This window comes from Lolium rigidum, chromosome 6 (assembly GCF_022539505.1).
Source record: "Lolium rigidum isolate FL_2022 chromosome 6, APGP_CSIRO_Lrig_0.1, whole genome shotgun sequence".
Taxonomy (NCBI): domain Eukaryota; kingdom Viridiplantae; phylum Streptophyta; class Magnoliopsida; order Poales; family Poaceae; genus Lolium; species Lolium rigidum.
Window position 1 is genome coordinate 278,932,262 of NC_061513.1, and position 19,768 is coordinate 278,952,029.

At 43.8% G+C, this 19,768-nt stretch overlaps 1 long non-coding RNA gene across 2 annotated transcripts; it reads left to right on the forward strand.

Annotated features, from left to right (window-relative positions):
* The first annotated feature begins 10,577 nt into the window (after positions 1-10,577).
* LOC124667723 lies at positions 10,578-18,859 on the forward strand. Of its 2 annotated transcripts, XR_006991384.1 has the most exons (7): positions 10,578-12,131; positions 12,562-12,834; positions 13,059-13,106; positions 14,699-14,760; positions 15,789-15,850; positions 17,731-17,889; positions 18,498-18,859. It is a non-coding gene; the product is annotated as an uncharacterized LOC124667723 (long non-coding RNA). The 2 variants fall into 2 exon arrangements; XR_006991383.1 differs by lacking the exon at positions 13,059-13,106.
* The last annotated feature ends 909 nt before the right edge of the window (positions 18,860-19,768 follow it).

Here is a 19,768-nt window from a genome sequence, read left to right on the forward strand (position 1 = left end):
AGCCATAAATATCGTGGCGGAAACAAGTACTATGCACACTACCAGATTGTTTCATGTGAATAGCAAGGACCATGACGCAATATATACAGCCAGTAAAACTAGCATAGTGATTCAACAATGCTCGTTTTGAGATTGGTCTCACACAGCTTGAACTAGAACGAGTTGATTATTCACCACATTGGGAACAAACAAAGACATCCCAAAGAGAAACAAAGCGAGAAAAGACTTGTACAGACCCGAACTTTAAGACAGCTTTCTTTAAAAAAAATAACAGATCAAGATTCCATACGAACTGACATTACTAACAAGCAGAAATAAGGATCTAGTCAAGACCAAATTCTACAGGTTAATATGGTAGATGCACCAAACAAAGAATTTCATGCACATTAAACATGTCTCAGACGTTCAAATCGCCTTTCAGAAGCTAGAGGAAGCTTACCATTGTTCAGCTGATGCTTATAAGCAAAGAAGAACTGATACATGTCTCATTTGTCCCTAGGTAGTCCAGCTTAAGTACTACACCTAATGGTTCCATCTTCTCTGTCATTTAGTCGGTCTCTTTGCCCTTGAAGAAAAACAATTCAGGGTTAGTACAACACACCCTGTTCTTATATATCTTATAACAATAATTACCACAGAGGTCAAAAGAACTAAACAAGATCTGCTCTAAATCACACAAACCACATAAACTAGCTTTGCTTCACTGAGCAACACCACTAAATTTGAACTGGCAACATTACCAAATTTTTACTAGTGCCAGACTAAAGTAATTTAATGGCTGCTGTCATTGAATCTTAGTTTGGCAAAAAAGGAGAATTTCAGCCCTTAAAATGGATGCACCGGAGAATCTAAAAGATAAGAATCTCTTCTTGTTAACAGAAAATTGCACATCAAAATCACGTGAACACTACCATAACTGGTGTGTTAATGTACAACACAAATAAGCTGGATTAAGCTACTGAGTTGGTGTGTTAATGAACACTACCATAATTTCAGTCAGATTCATATAAACATGTAGCATTTCGAACTTTTTCTATTATTATACAATCAAGAGCAAATGGGCAGCAATTGCATCTTGACAGCTCGGACAAGCTAATTCTGCACAACAAGAGTCAATGTTTTATATCAAGCCTAAACTAAAGCGTATGGTGTGATCTAGCTCACACGGAAATAGACACCTAAAAATCTGGACTTGTTAGCACACACAGGAGGTTAAATTCAGCATACGAATGCCAGCTCTTGGCAGATCCACAGTGCACCGAACCAGGAACCAGAAGTGAGAAAACAGGGATCCTCGCCTGCAGGGCAAGCTGGCCAGTGTACGCGAGCTCATCGCGGACGAGGTCGCCGGCGGCGATGTGGAGAAGGGCCCAGAACTGGTGGCCGGCGAACAGCAGCACACCGCAGTCCCCTGGCCACCATCTCTTCTTGCTGGTCGGCTCTCCCGTGTTTCCTTGCCGGCGGAGGGAACGAGGATGGCTTGTGTGGGCGACGGATCTTCGCGGCACGCGTAGTCGACGGGTGTGTCCTGGTTGCCGGCCTACCCTCACCGGCGTGTCCTGAATATGCTCATATTAGAAAAGAAACGACACACTATATCAATGATATGAGCATATTCAAGGCACTGGTCTTCATACCTGGGGCACCTATATCTCCTCGTATTTGCAGGCGATGGGCATCATTGCGAGCCTAGACCCCTGCGAGCTGCAGCTCCCGTCAAGGAACCTGCCGATTGTGTATATGATGGGTATGTTTTTATCCAAAACAGAATAATAAACCACTACACCTATAACTAAAGCGCAATAACACTACTGCCTTTCCCGGCTTGCAGCAGTTGTACTCTAATATCACAGTGCCCATGGTGGCCATTGCAGGTATGGAAACAAATAACAGGTAAATTCAGATCCTAAAGTGAACAGATAAAGAGAACTTACAATCCTGGGGCAAGAATAATAACAATTCTGAACAGATTCATTCATTAAAATAGCGCTACATTTTTCCAATTAGAATGAAATAGCAATCAGCGGAAATTGATCTCAAGTATTGATTCAGCAGATTCATATAAACAAGTAGCATTTCGAATTTATTTTGTAAGTATGCAATCAAGAGCAAATGGGCAGCAATAGTACTGTGTATACATCCATCCTGACAGCTCGGACAAGCTAAGTCTGCACACCACGAGTCCATGTTTAGGGCAAGACAAAACTAAAGCGTATGGGCGTTATCCAGCTCACACGGAAATAGACACCTAAAAATATGAACTTTTCACCCAAAGTACTCTACTGATCTGTTAGTTGCTAGCTCACACACACGATCGCAAATTCTGAATACAAATCTCAGCCTTGGCATATCCACAGCGCACCGAACCAGGAACCAGAAGTGAAGAAACAGGGATCCTCACCTGCAGGGCAAGCTGGCCGGTGGACGCGAGCTCATCGCGGACGATGTCGCCGCCGGCGATGTGGAGAAGGGCCCGGTGCTGGTGGCCGGCGTGCGGCAGCACAACGCAGTCCCCTGGCCGCCATCTCTTCCTGGTGGCCGACTCTTCCGTGATTCCTTGCCGGCGGAGGGAACGAGGATGGCTTGTGTGGGCGACGGATCTCCGCGGCACGCATCGTCGTCGGCGCGTCCTGGTTGCCGGCGCACCCTCACCCGCGTTCAGCAGCCGCCGCGGCCACGCGCACGACGCCGGCAAGGCGAGATCGACGGAGCCGCTCGCGTCCATGCACGCACGCGTGCGCGCTCCGGCGAGCAAGCCCGGCCGCGCCGGCGTGGTGGGTGGGCGACCATGGCGCCGCCTCTGTGATCGCAGGAGAGGAAAGAACGGGGAGTGCGTAGGTTAGGGATTGGGTGCGTAGTGAGCGCAAAACGGGCTGCGACAATGGGCTGCTGGGCCACTTGGGAGAATACTCCAGATACGAATTTCGACGGAGTTTTCGCTGCTGGACTTCCCGCGCGAGTAGACGTGGTGCCCATGAATAAGCAGATTAGCATCTGTGTTTCAGCAAAATAAAGATAAAAGACATCTACTTTTTTTTATCAAACAAACGAGTGCAACTGCAGATTAATTTGAGTGATTGTTAGCTGTAAGCGATGTGAGTCCACTTTGAATATAATCGCCAAATAAGCCATCAGACACCATCACCAATATTATATGTGCTATAAGGTTTACTTATTTTTATTACTACCGCTACTAAGTTAATTAGCGTGTGCTTAAAATATCTTCTTGTGCTTAGTTATAAGATGTGATTCCCTCGACGTACTGTGTACTATGCCCAATCAAGACGAGATCGGCCGACAAAGGGCACATGGGGCGTCCTCCCGTTTATATTGCTAATTTGATCTTGTTGTGTCAATAACACGTCACCGAGAGATAGCAATACACCTAAATTTCACTTACAATGGTGGACATTTGTTCGAGCTCGCCGCCGCCGATGGAGAGGTCCCTTTTGCGCCCGAAATATTTGCCAATCCTCTCCATTGTTGAGTGTTTCTCGAGTGTCCATATATGTTTTTGTGTACCATGGCCTTTTGAGTTGATTTTATGCCTCCCTTACCCGCCACTTTCTCAAGACATCCAGATGAAGGAATGTTTTCATGATCCAAAGTCAATTCTTCTCCGCGGGTTGGAGACATATTTATTTGTTTGGCAAGGGGCTCGTGTCAACAAGTTTGGATCAAAGACACGGTGATGATGATAATGATGATGATGATGATGATGATGATGATGATGATGGTGATGATGATGATGATGATGATGATGATGATGATGATGATGATGATGATGATGATGATGGTGATGATGATGATGATGCGGATGATCTCAAACTTTTCTTATTGGTGTGATCATAAACAATACACGACCTGAAGACTAGAAGATGGACTCAACGGTCACATAGATGGACCCGATGAGGTTTAGGTATGTGATCTAGGGTTTATGGCTATGGAACTCTACAACGTCGACTTGGTGTAGAAGGGTTCAACCTCATCTTCTGTAGGAATGGCTTCTATATATATAGTCGTCGCCATTATCATGTTCTGTGTATTAACATCCTTCGCTCAGTCGCGAGAGGCCTGATATGTCAACCTCGACCACGATGTCCGACAAAGTAGAGATCGATGGAGCAACAAGATCTAAAAAGTAGAAGTATGAGAAACCCTAACTCGAAGAGAGGTTTCCATTGCCTTGAGGACCGCCTCAACCGAAGATCATATTCACAAGTTACGGCTCGCCGAAGTATAAATTCATGGAGAAATCTTTAAACACCACATATTCCTACCACGCCGCCACTACGATGGGACGACACAATAGCTACATGTCATTTCATGCATAAATGAAAACAAGTGAATCCCAAAACAACTCCCTCTAGCCCCCGAAAATAGGCGGGAAACGTCAAAAGACCTTTCCACAATAGTGTGCCCATGTTCACTTGTTGCGAGATTTTCTTTGTTACTTGGGTATACGGTTTAGTGTCTAAGCTAGGGCTTAGGGTGTAAGTTAAGGGTTAAGGTCGGGATTAGGGTTAAGATGTAGGAGTCTAGGATATTGATCTACAATAATGGTCTAGATCTCCATGCCAAAGTAATTTGTGCATTTTCCTATTTACGACAACCTTGTATACCCAAGTTCTTACCACAACGGTGGGGGGCGGGGGGTACTTCAATTCAGCTGTATTTAGAATAATACCTAGCTGAACACCCAAATATTTTAAAAAACACACGCATGTGAATGTTCTATGTGATAGTGATATACAGTAATAAATAAACCTTCCTTTGATATCATAAAGGATTATTTATCTCACTTTCTTATTTTTCAACATATCTTTTTTTGCATGTCCTTTTGTTATTGAAAATTCAAATATTGTTTCTTTTACTTGTAATTTTTGTAAATTCGTATGTTTCTCAAGCACAAGTATCCTTCATTGTGTGGGTTTCTCAAACATGTAATATATGTGTGATCATTAGTCCATATATAATTCTTTTCATAAACTTTATTTTGTATAATATATAAATATTATAATTTTGAATACTCATACACAAATTTTGGGCTTGCCCCTACTACATGCTAAGGAGTTGGGGTTTCTGATGGTTTTTGGCATGATTTCATGAGTGGCGCCCCTATTGAACCGGCACATGAATCTATAGGGTCAGTCATTTCATGCATATAGTAAAAACAAGAGATTCACAAAGGAGTTACAAGGAGACCCCAAAAACAGGCATGAAAAAAATGAAAATGACTTCTCCTTCAAAGTGGGACTTTTTGACTATAAGTCGAGAAACTTCCTACGAGATAGTATTGTTCGTGAAGGATGTGCCACACTCCTCGAAATAGGCTTTCGCCCCGTTATATTAATATAGCAACCAACCGATACAAGATAGCAACCACCGCTGGGACAAACAACACATCAAGCCCAAAAGAAAAAAAAGATTGAGAAAATATAAAAGAAACTAATGCCGACACCGATAGATTGACGAAAACGAAGATAGCCCGCACTCGTTGTGCCCTCCGGAAAGTCCCACTGCTTCCTAGCACATCGAGTCATCACATACGAAGCAACACCTTCAACAAGGAAGCGACGATGTCGCCGCTGCTGCCCGGACTCATCCTAGGGTTTCCCCTGTATGTGGAGAGGATAGGGTAGGGGTACCCCCGATGCCCTTCAGGAAGGAAAGACGACACCCGCAGGCGTCACCGTGTCAGCTTCGAACACGACGAAAGGGATTTCTCCCGATCCCCTAAACCACCATCACCCCAGACAACTCGAAGTACTCCACCCAACTGCCACCAACCAGCATGTGCCACCACGATCTAGAAGCCATCCTCGCCGTCTCACTGTGGTGCCAGACACGAGGCCTCGAGGGAAGGGAGGGCACAACAACAGGGTCAGGGGAAGCACCACCGCCGCCACGCGGGAGGGAACATCCTCCACCGCCATCGCGGTAGCAGACCGAACGTGCCAACAAAAACACACCGAGCCCCTACTGGCCCGGCCAGGCCCGCCAGGCCCGTAAAGTTTCCGCCGCCACGCCGTAGCGCCGCCATCACCCATCCCCGCCGACGCCCCATGTCCACCTCCAGGGAGCTGCAATCGGGCCTGAGGCAGCCTACCCTAACCTAGATGGGGCCCAGAGGACCTAGATCTAGGCCGGGAGGGCGCAGCCAGCCGCTCGTCTGCGACCGGCCATCTGCCGCCAAGCCACCTCGCTGCCCCGCTGCCAAGGAGCAGCACCGCCGCCTCGAGAGCCACCCGGCCGCGCCGGACCAACACTTAGCCTAGGGACACCGCCGTGGGCACCGAGCTCCGCGCCTCCTTGCCACGCGCGCGGGAAATGGCTGGCCGCCACCGCCGGCACCGCACGAGCAACGCCCAACGGCACACGCCGACGGTAGCAGATCGGAGGGGAGGAGAAGGGAGGACGGGCGGCAGCGCTAGGGAGAGCGAGCGTGAGCGAAGCATTTTCTTTCTACTACTCGAAAAATAGGCTATCCATGGTCAAAAAAGGATGTGCCACACTTAAAACCCCAACTCCAAGGGAGGTTTCCACTGCCTTGAGGACCGCCTCAACCGAAGATCATATTCGCAAGTTACAGCTCGCCGAAAAAGAAATTCATGGAGATATCTCCGAACAACTAAAATTCATAGCACGCCGCCACTACGATGGGACGACACATGAAGTGATAGGTAATAGCTATCTGTCATTTCATGACAAGTGAATACAAGTGAATCCCAAAACAACTCCCTTTGTAGCCCCCGAGAATAGGCGGGAAACATCGAAAGACCTTTCCATAATAGTGTGCATACGGTCACTAGTTGTGAGATATTTTTTCTGTTACTAGGTATACAAGTTAGTGTCTAAGATAGGGATTAGGGTGTAAGTTTAGGGTTTAGGTCGGGATTAGGGTTAAGATGTAGGAGTCTAGGATAGTGATCTACAACTATGATCTAGGTCTCCGTGCTGAAGTAATTTGTGTATTTTTTTCCTATTTACGATACCCAAGTTCTTACCACACGGGGGGGGGGGGCTTCAATTTAGTTGTATTTAGACGAATACCCAAGTACACACCCAAATATTTTATAAAAAAACACGTATGTGAATGTTCTATGTGGTAGTGATATACAAATAAATAAACCTTCCTATGATGCCATAAAGGATTATGTACCTCACTTTCTTATTTTAAAAAATAATCTATTTTTTATTCAAAATTCAAATGTTGTTTCTTTTACTTGTAATTTTTGTAAATTCGTATGTTTCTCAAGCATAACTATCCTTCATTGTGTGGGTTTCTCAAGCACATATTATATATGTGTGATCATTAGCTCATATATAATTAGTTTATAAACTTTATTTTAAATAATAAATAAATAAAATATTATAATTTTGAATACTCATACTCAAAATTGTGGGCTTGCCCCTACTACATGCTAAGGAGTTGGGGTTTATGATGGTTTTTAGCATGATTTCATGAGTGTTGCCCCTATTCTACGACCTCCGGAACAGAAACGCCCTAGATTTTCACCAGAGATATAGTAGACCCAAAAAAAACAGGCATGAAAAACATGAAAATGACTTTCCTTCGAAGTGGGACTTTTCGACTATAAATCAAGAAACTTCCTATGAGATAGTATTGTCTGCGAAGGATGTGCCATGGGTTAAAAGTTGCGTATTGACTTTTACTCTTTAGACAACATCATATACCCTTATTAGGACCCATGCAAAAGGGAAGTGCTATTTACCCTTCCTCACGTGATTTCATGCGAAAACCGTGTTACATGGGCCTCATGTCGTACACCCCTAGCTTTTCATCGAAGTGGTGATTCCATGTCACTTTACTCTTTCTTTGTGTTAGAAAGTTCATAGGAACCTCACAAAGCAAATAATAATGGGCCAATTTATTAGAAGAGTTGGGTCGGCGGACTCTAAGTGGGTGAAAGGTATCTTATTTTATGAAGCAAAGGTCACTTTAAACTTGTTTCTTTGATTTTCATCTTTACACCACACCTATATACTTGATATAGGGGAATGTGTTTGGTGGGGCCTAATTTTTCATCAAAAGATGTTATTTCATGTGACTTTACACTTTGATTTTCATCTTTAGACCACACTTATACACCAATAAGAGGCCAACATATTACAAGAGTTGGACTGGTCAGAGGCCACCTTCTCACGATCTTTATCCTATGGCCAACTATCCTACGAGGCGAGAAGAACTTTCGCGACATCCTCCAACGCTGATGTCACACTTCTCGTCGAGGTGACAAGTAAGACGTCGACATCGTAACATAGTTTCCTTTCTTTAGTTGTCGAGGTAGCAGCCCCCGACGGTTTGAGACAACGACGTGTGATGGCCGGCAAATGGACTTCCATTGGTGTGTGTGTGTTTAGCACGAAGCGAGCTAGCATGAATGACGGTGGAACACCAGATATGCATGCCATTGTCTTGATGAAGACAAGGGCAACTCGGAAGCCGATGTCGATGATTTGTACATACTCCACTAACGAGGGCGAGAAGATGCTCACTAGACCTCGGCGCGCTTATCCCTCTTCATCGGCTAGCATGGCGGTGTTGACGGGACACGTGCACAACAGCGGACTCATTAGTGAAACGACCGCCGGTGAGTTAGTCGTCGTCTTCGGCAACTTGGTGTGAGAGAGAAAGAGAGAGAGCAAATGTACATATACCAAAGATGGCTTTAGATGGTCATATATGAAGCTGAAGGAGTAGGTGCTCATGGTTTGTACGTTTCTGGCATACATGCACAATAAATTTGCACACGTACTAATCCAAAATCATGCACAAGGTAAGTAATTTAATTCCACGCATAATTTTGGATCCAAATTAAATGAGGGAAAGAGCGGGTCGTGTGGGATGAACAGCCTCCTCGATTCCAGCAAATCATGAATCAAAACTTCCACTGAATTACTTTGGCTCACCTCACGCATGCGTATTTATGTGTAAAAGAAAAAAGGAAAGGAAAATCACGCAAATCACGCTCTCACTTAACTCCTTTGGCTCTCCCACTTAATTTCCAATGATCGCGGAGCAAGACCAGCACAGGAAAATTAAGGAAAAGGAGAATGAAAATCACGCAAATTAAGCACGTCTTTGGCTCTCCTTCGATTTCCCTCGAATCCCCCTTCCTCTCTCCCTCCCTCGCCGCCGCCGGCCACCGCAGCTCCGGCTCCTCCTCCGCAACGCACCCCCTCCTCTCCATCCAGAACCCCCAACGGCGGCCGCACCCTCCACCACCGACGCGATCTCTTCTCCTTGACCCTCGCCGGCTGATGCGACCCACCTCCGCACCGTCAAGAACCGGCGACCTACACCCTCGCGTCCTGTCGCCCGGAGGCCAACTCCATCTCCGCCGTCCTCTGGAGGTCCTTCACGGCGCGGATTCCGACCCTCGGCGCCGCGCTCCGGGAAGACGTTCATCACCTGAGCACGCCTCCATCGACGAGCTCCTGCTCCGGCGCCCATCCGGAGAAGGATAAAAGCCGCTTCAATTCACCCAGCCATCACACCGCTATCCTACTCCGACGACCGGCTACTGTCCGGACCCCTGCCGGCCGTCCTCCACAAGCCAGTGAGGTGATCTCAACGGTGGCCCATCTTGGTTTTTGTTTCTGTTTCCTCTTGTGCTAATGGAGTGCTGCGTTTTTGTTTCTCTCTAAGTGTATGCATGTGTGGGGTGAAAACCCTAGAAATGCTTGGGATGGATGGATTGATGGTGGTGCTGCTCGAGGAGGCGGCGGCGGGTTTGGGAGCGGCGACAGCTTTGCTCTACCGCTCGGACGATGGCAGGAACGGATACAGGTATGGCTTGCTGTTAGGAAGGTGAAATCCTGTCCGCTGCCGCCTTTTTCTCTGTCCTAAATTACCGCTGCGTCGGCTATGTATGTTGGTTGGTTGGTCTGTGGCTCGATGATAATGGCTAGTCGCCGTTGTTGTTCGGATTTGTTGTATCAGTTTGTAACTTGCAGCCATATATCTAGAGGTTCCTCTCCTAATGTGTGTGGCCTGAATGTGATTGCCAGGCGCGGTACTTACTAGACATACTACTTGTTGATGATGGCTATTTGGTGGAGTGTGGTTTCAGTTGAATTATGTATAGGTGTTGTTTGCTTCGGATGATACCGCTGGCCGGTGTTTGTACAACATAATAGATACGTATATCGGTATATGCTTTGATGCTAGGTAGGTAATGCGTTTCTGTCCCTAGCTAGCAACCTAGCAAACAGCAATTAACTCCTCTGCTTTTAAGATGCATACATACCTTGCTGTGACTTCTTTCTAGTCGATTCTCTTTGTCCAAAGTATTGCAAACTCTTTCATGTATTTTTTGGTAGTACAGATTCTTGACACTTCACGTTATGTGATTCATCCATTATTTAATCAATCATGCTCCTTTCTTGACATGTCTTAGCTAGATGCAGAGTTATAGCTCTGAATATTTGTGAAGACGTGGGTCAGGAAAACAGTTTATATATACTGTTTGCATTTGGGTCTCAAGCTTTCTAATTAATCCAGTGGTAACAACAATAAAATCCCCTTTACACCCCTCCTTTTTTCGCATGATGTTTCTAGGAGGCACTAAAATGGATACGAATCATGCCATGAACCCTTCACGACCACAGATCAAAGCGCTGCTACACGGGCAAACTGCCGGTGCTGATGGTAGGAGTTCGCCCTGGCATAGGGGAGGCACAGAGGTCGAGCTTGTGGTCACCTGCCCAGGCCGCTGCTGCCAGCAACCATGCCCTCGAGCTTCTGCTCCGGCCACAGTTTCGACCACCCGCTCATGCTGCCGTATACGTCCCTTAGTTGCTGCTAACGTCCACCACTCCAAGCTGCTTCTGATGCCTGATGAGGTCTCTCTCCTCCATCCGTTCTTTCTAAAAATTGTAGCTTTTCTCCTTTTGAATATGTAGTCAGTAGTGAAAATGATATGCATTTGTGGGTAGAAAGTTTTGTCAATCAATACAACATTGGTCTGAGCATGTTTTAGTTTGTGATAATTTCATATGTGTTCAATGGTTTAGTTTTTATTTATTTAGGTATCGGCTGTGCATTGCTTGGAGTTTCTGTGCGTCCTGTTTGCCTTGAGTTGTAGTTTCATACTGTTCCCTTTTTTTGAATATTCAGAATTCTGAACCTACAAGTTCAGTCTGCTACATCCACCCTGTTGTTATTCTGAATTTCTGCTTGTTATTATTCAGACTGCTACAGGTTCAGAATTTCTTAATTTTTTTGATTATCCTTGTTATTCTGACTTTATGTTCCACTTTTGCAGTTGATACTGGAGCTTGGACCATACATTGAGGAGCTCAAGAATACACATGGTGCTATTTTCGAATTTGGAATTCCGAAGTAATTGTTCTGCGCATTTTCTCCAAGGATTTCCTTTTTTACACTGCTATTTGTTTTTTGAATGGAAACATTGCTAATAGTGCATCAAGTATGTGTCTAATTTCTATTCCCTCTGTGGAAGTTCTTAGATTGTTTATATCAGTGGTCATTGGAGGTTGAGACAATGAAGTTGCTCCTGATTTTGCTATGTTTTTTTAACCCAATTTACTTGTGAATGCTTGTCTCTTCCATTTCTTTATGCATCACTTGTGATAATAGTAGTCCCTCTTGTTGTTATTGACTCCAATTGGTGTACACAAAGCCTCAAAAAAGGGGTACATATAGTTATTTTATTTGCTCATTAACATGTGTTTTATAGTATCTTTCTAGATGCATTTTTTTTTGAGCGGGATGCATAATTGATTAAGAGGTTACAACTAATCAAATAAGCTCTATTTGTAATCAAACATGATATTTTTTCACTATCTACAGTAAAATGTGTGTGCTAGCTCAATTAACTACAAATTACTACTTGTTTATATGAAACTTTTTTTATTTGCTTGTTGCTTATGTATATTCAATGTTGAAACCTGTATATTTTTCAGGTTAAAACCCTATTGGTTGCTCGACTTGGCCTAAATGACGACTGTGACGAGGACCGAGTTGTGGTGCCCTTCGTCTCTGCTCCCTCTTCAAGCTTCCCAGCTGCCTGCTACCGGTTACTGAGAGATAGATGGCGGTGCTCGCCCATGCTCTGAAGCCGCTGCCGCAGAAGCAGGTGTAGGTGAATTCTTTTCAGATGTTTACACCCGAACCCTTATATATTCTTGTATTTTTTAGTTTGTGAGGGACAATAAGTAGTTACTCTGCTATGACGTGTGGTTAAGTGTTTTCCAGTTCTAAGGGGGATACAGTCTGCCCTCCCAAGCCATTCTGCACATTCTTTTTTTGTTTCGTTCAACCTTTTAACATTCTGTGGTCATAGTAGGAATAGGGTATTATGAGTAGTCAAATTTCTCGTTTATACTGTGCTAGCATTATTTTCTGTTATGTTTGAAGACTGTAATAAGAGTGTCATTGAGGTGATTCTTTACAACTTGTTAACAACGGCTTGTGTGGATTTTATTGCTCACACTTTAGATTCTTGGATGCGAACACTAGGGTATTTATGATTGGTATATAATGACTGAAATGTGGCAAACTTCCTTTGGCAGTTCATCGATCGAGGTGACCGAGGAGAGCTACAATGCATAAAGGAGGCGAAGGTCATGTCCATCGAGGCAATTTCAGCAGGCTTCTAGTCTTGCTTCCCTTCTGCGCAAACAGAGTTCAGATTGAACTTTGTTTTGTGATCTGTTTGGGCATGTGTTGTGCTAATTACCAGGGAAATTGGAACCTAATGTTGATCATCTTGGAACCTAATGTTGATCATCTTTCCAAGGAGATCCTGCTGAGTCCAACCTCAGCAATCATGTATGGTTTTAGAGGTATACACTTGTTACCGCATCAACTTCTTGTGTGGATTTTATTGCTGACACTTAAGATTCTTGGATGCGTGTCCTGGAGTATTTTGATGTACTATTTTCTTTCGCATAACAGTTTTGTTTGACAATGCCATCTGTTGTTTCTGTGTATGCCTTGTATAGTTGTATACCTTAAATGCACACTATTTAACATTAACAACAAACATGGGATACTTTTTTTCCAATAGTTATCAACAAGTGAGGCTTCAAATAATGTTAAGGAGTCCACAAGGCAGGTGAGACATAACTGTCAACTTCAACTTGAAGAATATTAGTTATGTACTGAATATGAAGTGAAGAATATACCAAGGTCTGCTTCATAGGATAAAAATAGCATGTGAGCTCTTATCATGTTGATTTGCATGCATGGATTTTCTCTTTCGCCATAGAGGATGTCATGTGCTTTGGGTTCAGAATTGTGTTTTGTCGGAGGCTTGAAGGAGGTGAACTGGTTTTGTCTACTACGTGATATCATCTCACCGAAATTGTTTCTACTTATGGTACTTGTTTTACATAGTGATACCTACTCTACAATGATCATGCGGATATGTCTGGGAAAGAAGAGACTTTGTTGTTAACTTCTGCTATTTGTCTTTTCCTTAGTGAAGTCTTTGTTTGAGTTAAGCTTCTGCCTTAAGTTACAAACTTGGCGTTTCCAAAGCTAATTGGCTACCTCATTCCTTATTCCATATAAGATTACCTGGCACTTTTAGTAGTTTGTTATAGGAAAAAAAATACTACGTCAGGCCGGATCATTGGATTTAGATTGGTATTTTAATTCTCATATTGAATATGATTTCGGTTGCTGGTGAAAAATGGCTAATAAATACAACTGCAGTTTTGCTGCAATTTTCTGTTTTTTTTTTGGGGTAAAAATACTGACGAAATACTAACTAGAAATATTGTGCTTATGTTTATCTTCCAGGTTGTACATAGCTATTTGTGTTTCTGCAGTTCGAAAATGCATCCCATATATGTATTAGACTGGTCGATACCTCGTACTCAGAGAAATGTATGCCAATACAATTTCTCGGTGATTTTCTACACTTTGTAATAATACTTGATCCTGCTTCCTATGTTACTTTGCTTCCGTTTCTTCTTTTATTGGTTGCCGCCATATGCTTGATTTTTTACCTAACTATGGATTGAACCAAACTATAGCGGAACCAAATAGCGAAATTCACCTTGCATGGTTCTATGTGCGTTATATGGCGACGGTACCTGTATCTTTCCGCGGTTTCCTGTAACTTTAGGCTTTCTTCTTATGCTTGTCTTGAGGTTTGTCTTTCTCATGGGATTCTTTTGCTTAGTCACTTGTTAACTCCATGTTGTCTTTACGGATTGTTCATTTATTCCAAAACTTGGCCGTGAATATCATATTTAGCTGATGTACAGAAGCAAAAGAACATCTTTAATCAACATTTTCATCTGATGTACAGTAGCGTTGATAGTCTGGTTGGATATCGTATTTTAGCTCCTAATGGCTTTATTTTGGTATGCCAAGTGGCTTTGTTGGCTGGGTTGATTTCACATGATGATCAGCAGGAAATTACATTATTGCCTTGTGGCTGGGCTGTTTGTGTTGATTTTTTAGCATCTTGGCATATCATATTTCAGTGGGTTCCCTTTTTTTTTAGTATGGAGCTTTCTTTTTAGTTTAGAGGGCCATTGGTTGCTTAGTTGTTGATGGTTGGATGATATTTGCTACTAAATGTGTTGCCTCTTTGTCTCGTGCTTAGTTGCTTAGTTAGTTTTGTGCCCTATCGAATAGTACTGGTAATGAATATTTTAATGATGTCGTTTTTGTTATTTGCTTGGTCTGGTGCAGGTGGAGGTGCTTCAGAAAGGCCTCGAGGACGTCGTGGCCTGGTCTTGGTTAAAACCTTTATGGTGAGCTCCTGGTTCAGCCCTTTGATCTTCGGCTCCCTTGTACTCACCGTGGCTATGTTATTCTCTGGCCATCAAATGCTTGGAATTATGTCTAGGGTGGCTATATTGCCGTCTAAATTCTATCGCTAGGAATCTAATATATATTTTATTTGAGGTCCTCATGCTTGTATGCTTGTAAAGCTAATGGACTTGATGAGTTTGTGTTAGTAATCTCATCTTGCTGTTCTATAGCTCTACTCTCAATCCTAATGTTTAGTACTGTGTGGTTTTGATCAGGTCCTATTTTGGGAGTGTAGCTCCATTATTTTACATAGTTCTAGTTCTTGCTAAGAAAATAGCATACGAACAAAATTGGCTATCCTGTTCTCACTTAACTTTTATGCTTCCCTTTCATGGTCTAGGAGTATAGATTTTTATGCTTCCTTTTGATGGTAGTAACTGATCCAGTGCAAAGGGTGCTTTTTTGACTTGCGTTTGCCAATTCCTGATCGCTGCACGCGATTGCCATTTACGAGCCAGGAGATTTCATTTTAATGTTGTGTACAGGAAACTCTGAGTCATTTAATCAAGGAGTCACTTGCATAGTACACTAATGTGATGTTGAACCGCTTTCACTTATTGGTCTTTGTTTGACCCACATGCATAATTAGTTCCGATCATAGTTGCTTATATGTTTCAAGCTGCTAATGGCTTTATTTTGGTATGCCCAGTGGCTTTGTTGGCTGGGTTGATTTCACATGATTAATGACATTATTGCCTTGTGGCTGGGATGTTCATACAAATTCAAAATTTTAGCATCTTGGTATAGCATGTTTTAGTGGGTTCCCTTTTTGTAGCATGGAGCTATCTTTCTAGTTTAGAGGGGTCAATTGTTGCTTCGTTGTTGATGGCTGGGTGCTATTGGCTATTAAATGTGTCGCCTCTTTGCCTGGTGCTTAGTTGCTTAGTTCGTTCTGTTCGCAACCAAATAGTACTGGTAAACATTTTAATGATGTTGTTTCTGTTATCTGCTTGTTCCACTTGGTCAGGTGTAGGTGTTTCGGCTTCGTCTCAAGGACATCGTGGCCGGCCCTAGGTTAAAGCCTCTATGGTGAGCTCTTGGTTCACCCCTTTGATCTTCGGTTCCCTTGCACTTACCATGGCTATGTTATTCTCTGGCCAGGCTTAGAATTATGGATTTGATTGCTATCTTGCCATCTGTTACCTCTGTTCACTAATATAAAATGTTTTAGTTTAATTGGATTCATCTATTTTGGTATGTATCTTGTCTACTCTTAGGGCGTGTTCGGAAACGGTCTAGATTCACGAAATCTGCAAATCCAGCTTCTTAAAGCCAGTTCCAGCATCGCTACTGGAGCTGCAAACGTTTGTTGCAGCTCCTGCTTTCCTACTATGCTAAAAGACCGTTTCTCACAGCTGGTCCAGCCAAAGCCCAGTTTGGATGGGAGGTAATTGAGCCCACAACCACAAGACCAGCTCGATGCAGCTCCTCGTTGACCTTTTTCTTTTCTTTCATGGTTGTCTTCCCCGCAGATTCCCCTCGCCACCCAGACCCTCCCCGCCGATTCCCGTCCCCGCGCAGACCCTCCCAGTCGATTCCCCCCACCCGGCACCCTCCACCGCCCTACATCTGCGAGGAACACGTACGGACGGATCCCGTCGCCACGGCGGCCTCTCCCAGGAGCAGCTATAGGTCCAAGGAGGTCGGGGGAGCTGCTGCTGGACGGATTCGGGGGGAGCGGCGGCATGATTTCTGCGGCTAACGACGGCGCGACGAGGACATCGAGTGAGTTGCCGTTGCGGCTGCCGCTGACGAGAGCGGACGACGGTCGGACGGTCGCGCGGAGTAGGCGGCGGGTGACCTCAGGGATGGGCATGGGGAGCGCGAGGAAGATGGGAAAAGTTGGCTCAGGGTTGTCGACAACGGTGCTGGGGCACGGTGGCGACAGGGGCAGCGACGGGAGTGTGGCGGCGGGCTTGATGTGCCAAGTACAGCTATGGATTGGGGAAATTTCTTTACGTGAGTTGAGCGGAGGGGTGATGGGTTCAGAGCGAACGAACCGTTAACTTTCACTTGGCGGTGGCATTTTGCTGTAAAATGAGCTGCTCCGCGTTTTGCAACTCCACGGAACTACCAAACCCCTGCTTCGCGTTTTGTGCATGAAAATAGCCCAGATCCGCGGATCTAGCTTCGCGGAGCAGTTGTGTTCGGTGCTGCTCCGGATAGGAGTTTTGTGAAGCCAGAAGCCAGAGGGCTGCCGAACACGCCCTTAGTGTATAGATTCACTCATTATGATGTGAATCTAGCTCACTTTGAAATGTATAAAACGTCTTATATTTGTGAACAGAGGGAGTAGCATTCTAAGTTCAGTTGCTAGGAATCTAATATATATGCATGGTTATTTGAGGTCCTCATGCTTTTATGCTTGGAAAGCTAATGGACTTGATGATTTTGTGTTAGTAGCCTCAGCTTGCTATTCTATAGCTCTGGTCTTGATCAGGTCCTGTTTTGGGAGTATAGCTCCATTATTTTACATTGTTCTATTTTTGGTTGAGAAAATGGGGTAAGAACAAATTTGGCTACTAAATGCAGATTACAATTTTTTTGATTCCTACATGAAAGAATGTTCTCAATGCTAATCGTGTTCTCACTTTGCTTTTATGCTTCCCTTTGATGGTCTAGGAGTATAGATTTTTTATGCTTCCCTTTGATGGTCTAGTAATATAGATTGGAATTTCACTGAAGGCGGAATGCTCAAGTTTGATCTATGTAGTCTTTTGTTACTTGGTTCTTTTTACTAGCAATTAACATATGTTATCCCATTGTAAAGTTGGGTTATTCCTGGGAGCTGTCAGGGCATCCTGATTATCGTGGCCATGGATAGTGGTGTCTGTCTTTCTTCGAATGATGTTGAGTTTCAGTATCGACTAAACTAGTCAATAGTAATATCTTCTTTATGTGACATGTAGGTTCTGCTGCTTGGGTCTTGTGCATGTTCCTGATTTGTATCATCCTTGAGGAGGATGGCGCGGCCTGGCCTACCGCCTCCCTCGTCGACCTTTTTGGGTCCGTCGTCATCCAGCATGGTCTCGAGGATGTCGTGGCCTGGCCTTGGTTAAACCTTTATGGTGAGCTCCTGGTTCACCCCTGATCTTCAGCTCTCTTGTACTCACCGTGGCTATGTTATTCTCTGGCCATCAAAAGGCTTGGAATTATGTCTGTGATGGTTACCTTGCCATCTAAATTATGTTGCTAGGAATCTAATATATATGCCTGGTTATTTGTGGTCCCGATGCTTGTATGCTTGGAAAGCTAATGGACTTGATGATTTTGTGTTAGTGGCCTGAACTTGTTGTTCTATAGCTCTCCTCTCAATCCAAATGTTTCGTACTGTGGGGTTTTATTAGGTCCTGCTTTGGGAGTATAGCTCCATTATTTTACATTTTTCTAGTTCTTGTTAAGAATATAGCATACGAACAAAAATGGCTGTCCTGTTCTCACATTGCTTTTGTGCCTCCCTTTGATGATCTAGGAGTATATATTTTTTATGCTTCCTTTTGATGGTCTAGTAGTATAGATTGGAATTGAATTGAAGGCAGAATGCTCCCAGTTTGATCTATATAGTCTTTGGTTATTCCTGGGAGCGGTGTCTGTCTTCTTTGACTCTTGTGTTTGATTGAGTTTCGGCATTGACTAAACATGTCGATAATAATATCATTTTCCTTGTGACCTGCAGGTTCCGCCGCTTGCGTCAGCTGCATTTCATGATGTGTATCGGCATTGAGGAGGACGGAGCGGCCTGTCCTACCATCATCACCCAGCATGCTCTCGCGGTGCTCCTTCTGCGCTGGCTTTTGCCCGTGTGATATTGTTTGAAAGGATTCTTGTACAGTTGTACTCCCTCCATTCAGAAAAAAATGACGCGAGTGGTGCATAAAAAGTAGCCTAGGGACACGGACGTATTGCGCGTCAATTAAACATGACCAGAGGTATTAGTATTCAGTGGCTACAAATAAAGTTTGAATGATCTGAAGTTGTAATATACATTCATAATATACAGCTGTTCATGATTCATTATGTCCTCGATTCAACTTCTGAGTCTAGTTGAATTGTGTGTTTGGATGTCACTAGGGCTGTGCTCTACACAATTTTAGTATCAATTATTTTGCTGTGTGATCAAAATTTCCATACAATATGGGTAGGTACTATCAAAATTAACGTACCATAATTGGTTAATGATCTTAGCCATGTCTTGCATATAGAGAAAATTCCCTGTCCAGTACTCGTGTGTCAATAGCAGCATAGAAATGGGCTTTAACCGACTACTGGTTCAAGTATGTGGAATCGGGTGTGTTCTAGCTGCTGATACCTTGTGGTAGGATGCAGATCTCCATCGGTCATATTGCATAGTACAATTTCCTCCAAAATACATGTAAGGAGTGACACACTGGATTCCTATCCTAGAATTCTGAGATTTTAACGGGACCGACCACCAGTGCATGATGACTAATAGTAGGAGTTTGGTAGGATTAGTCGAGGAAAATTGATTCGTTGTGGCATTCCCTTGTTTGGTTTACAACAACAATTGCTACTCCTTCAGATACGGGCCGGATTAACCAACATGCTGGAAAAGGCATGCAGTTATAAAACCCAGTCGGCCTGAGGCACATTTGCGTTAATTGTCCGTTTAAGTAGGAGCTAACCGCTCTCCTCCAGCAATCTTCTCCCGCGTTTGCATGCTATATGTGAATGCAAGTGCATGCATGATATAAACAGTCATAATATATAGTTCATAACTTGCATTCTGTCCTTGTTGAAGTGTGTATTTGGATATCATAATTGTTGTGCTCTACACATTTTGACTGTTAACTTTTTGCTGCGTGATCAAAATGTCCAAAGAATGAGGGAAGGAGCTGTCAAAATTTCAACTTTTGTGTTGATTGTAAAACAGTATAGCACAGAACAATTTTCCTCCAAAATCGTGGAGGGATTTACCGGATTCCTATC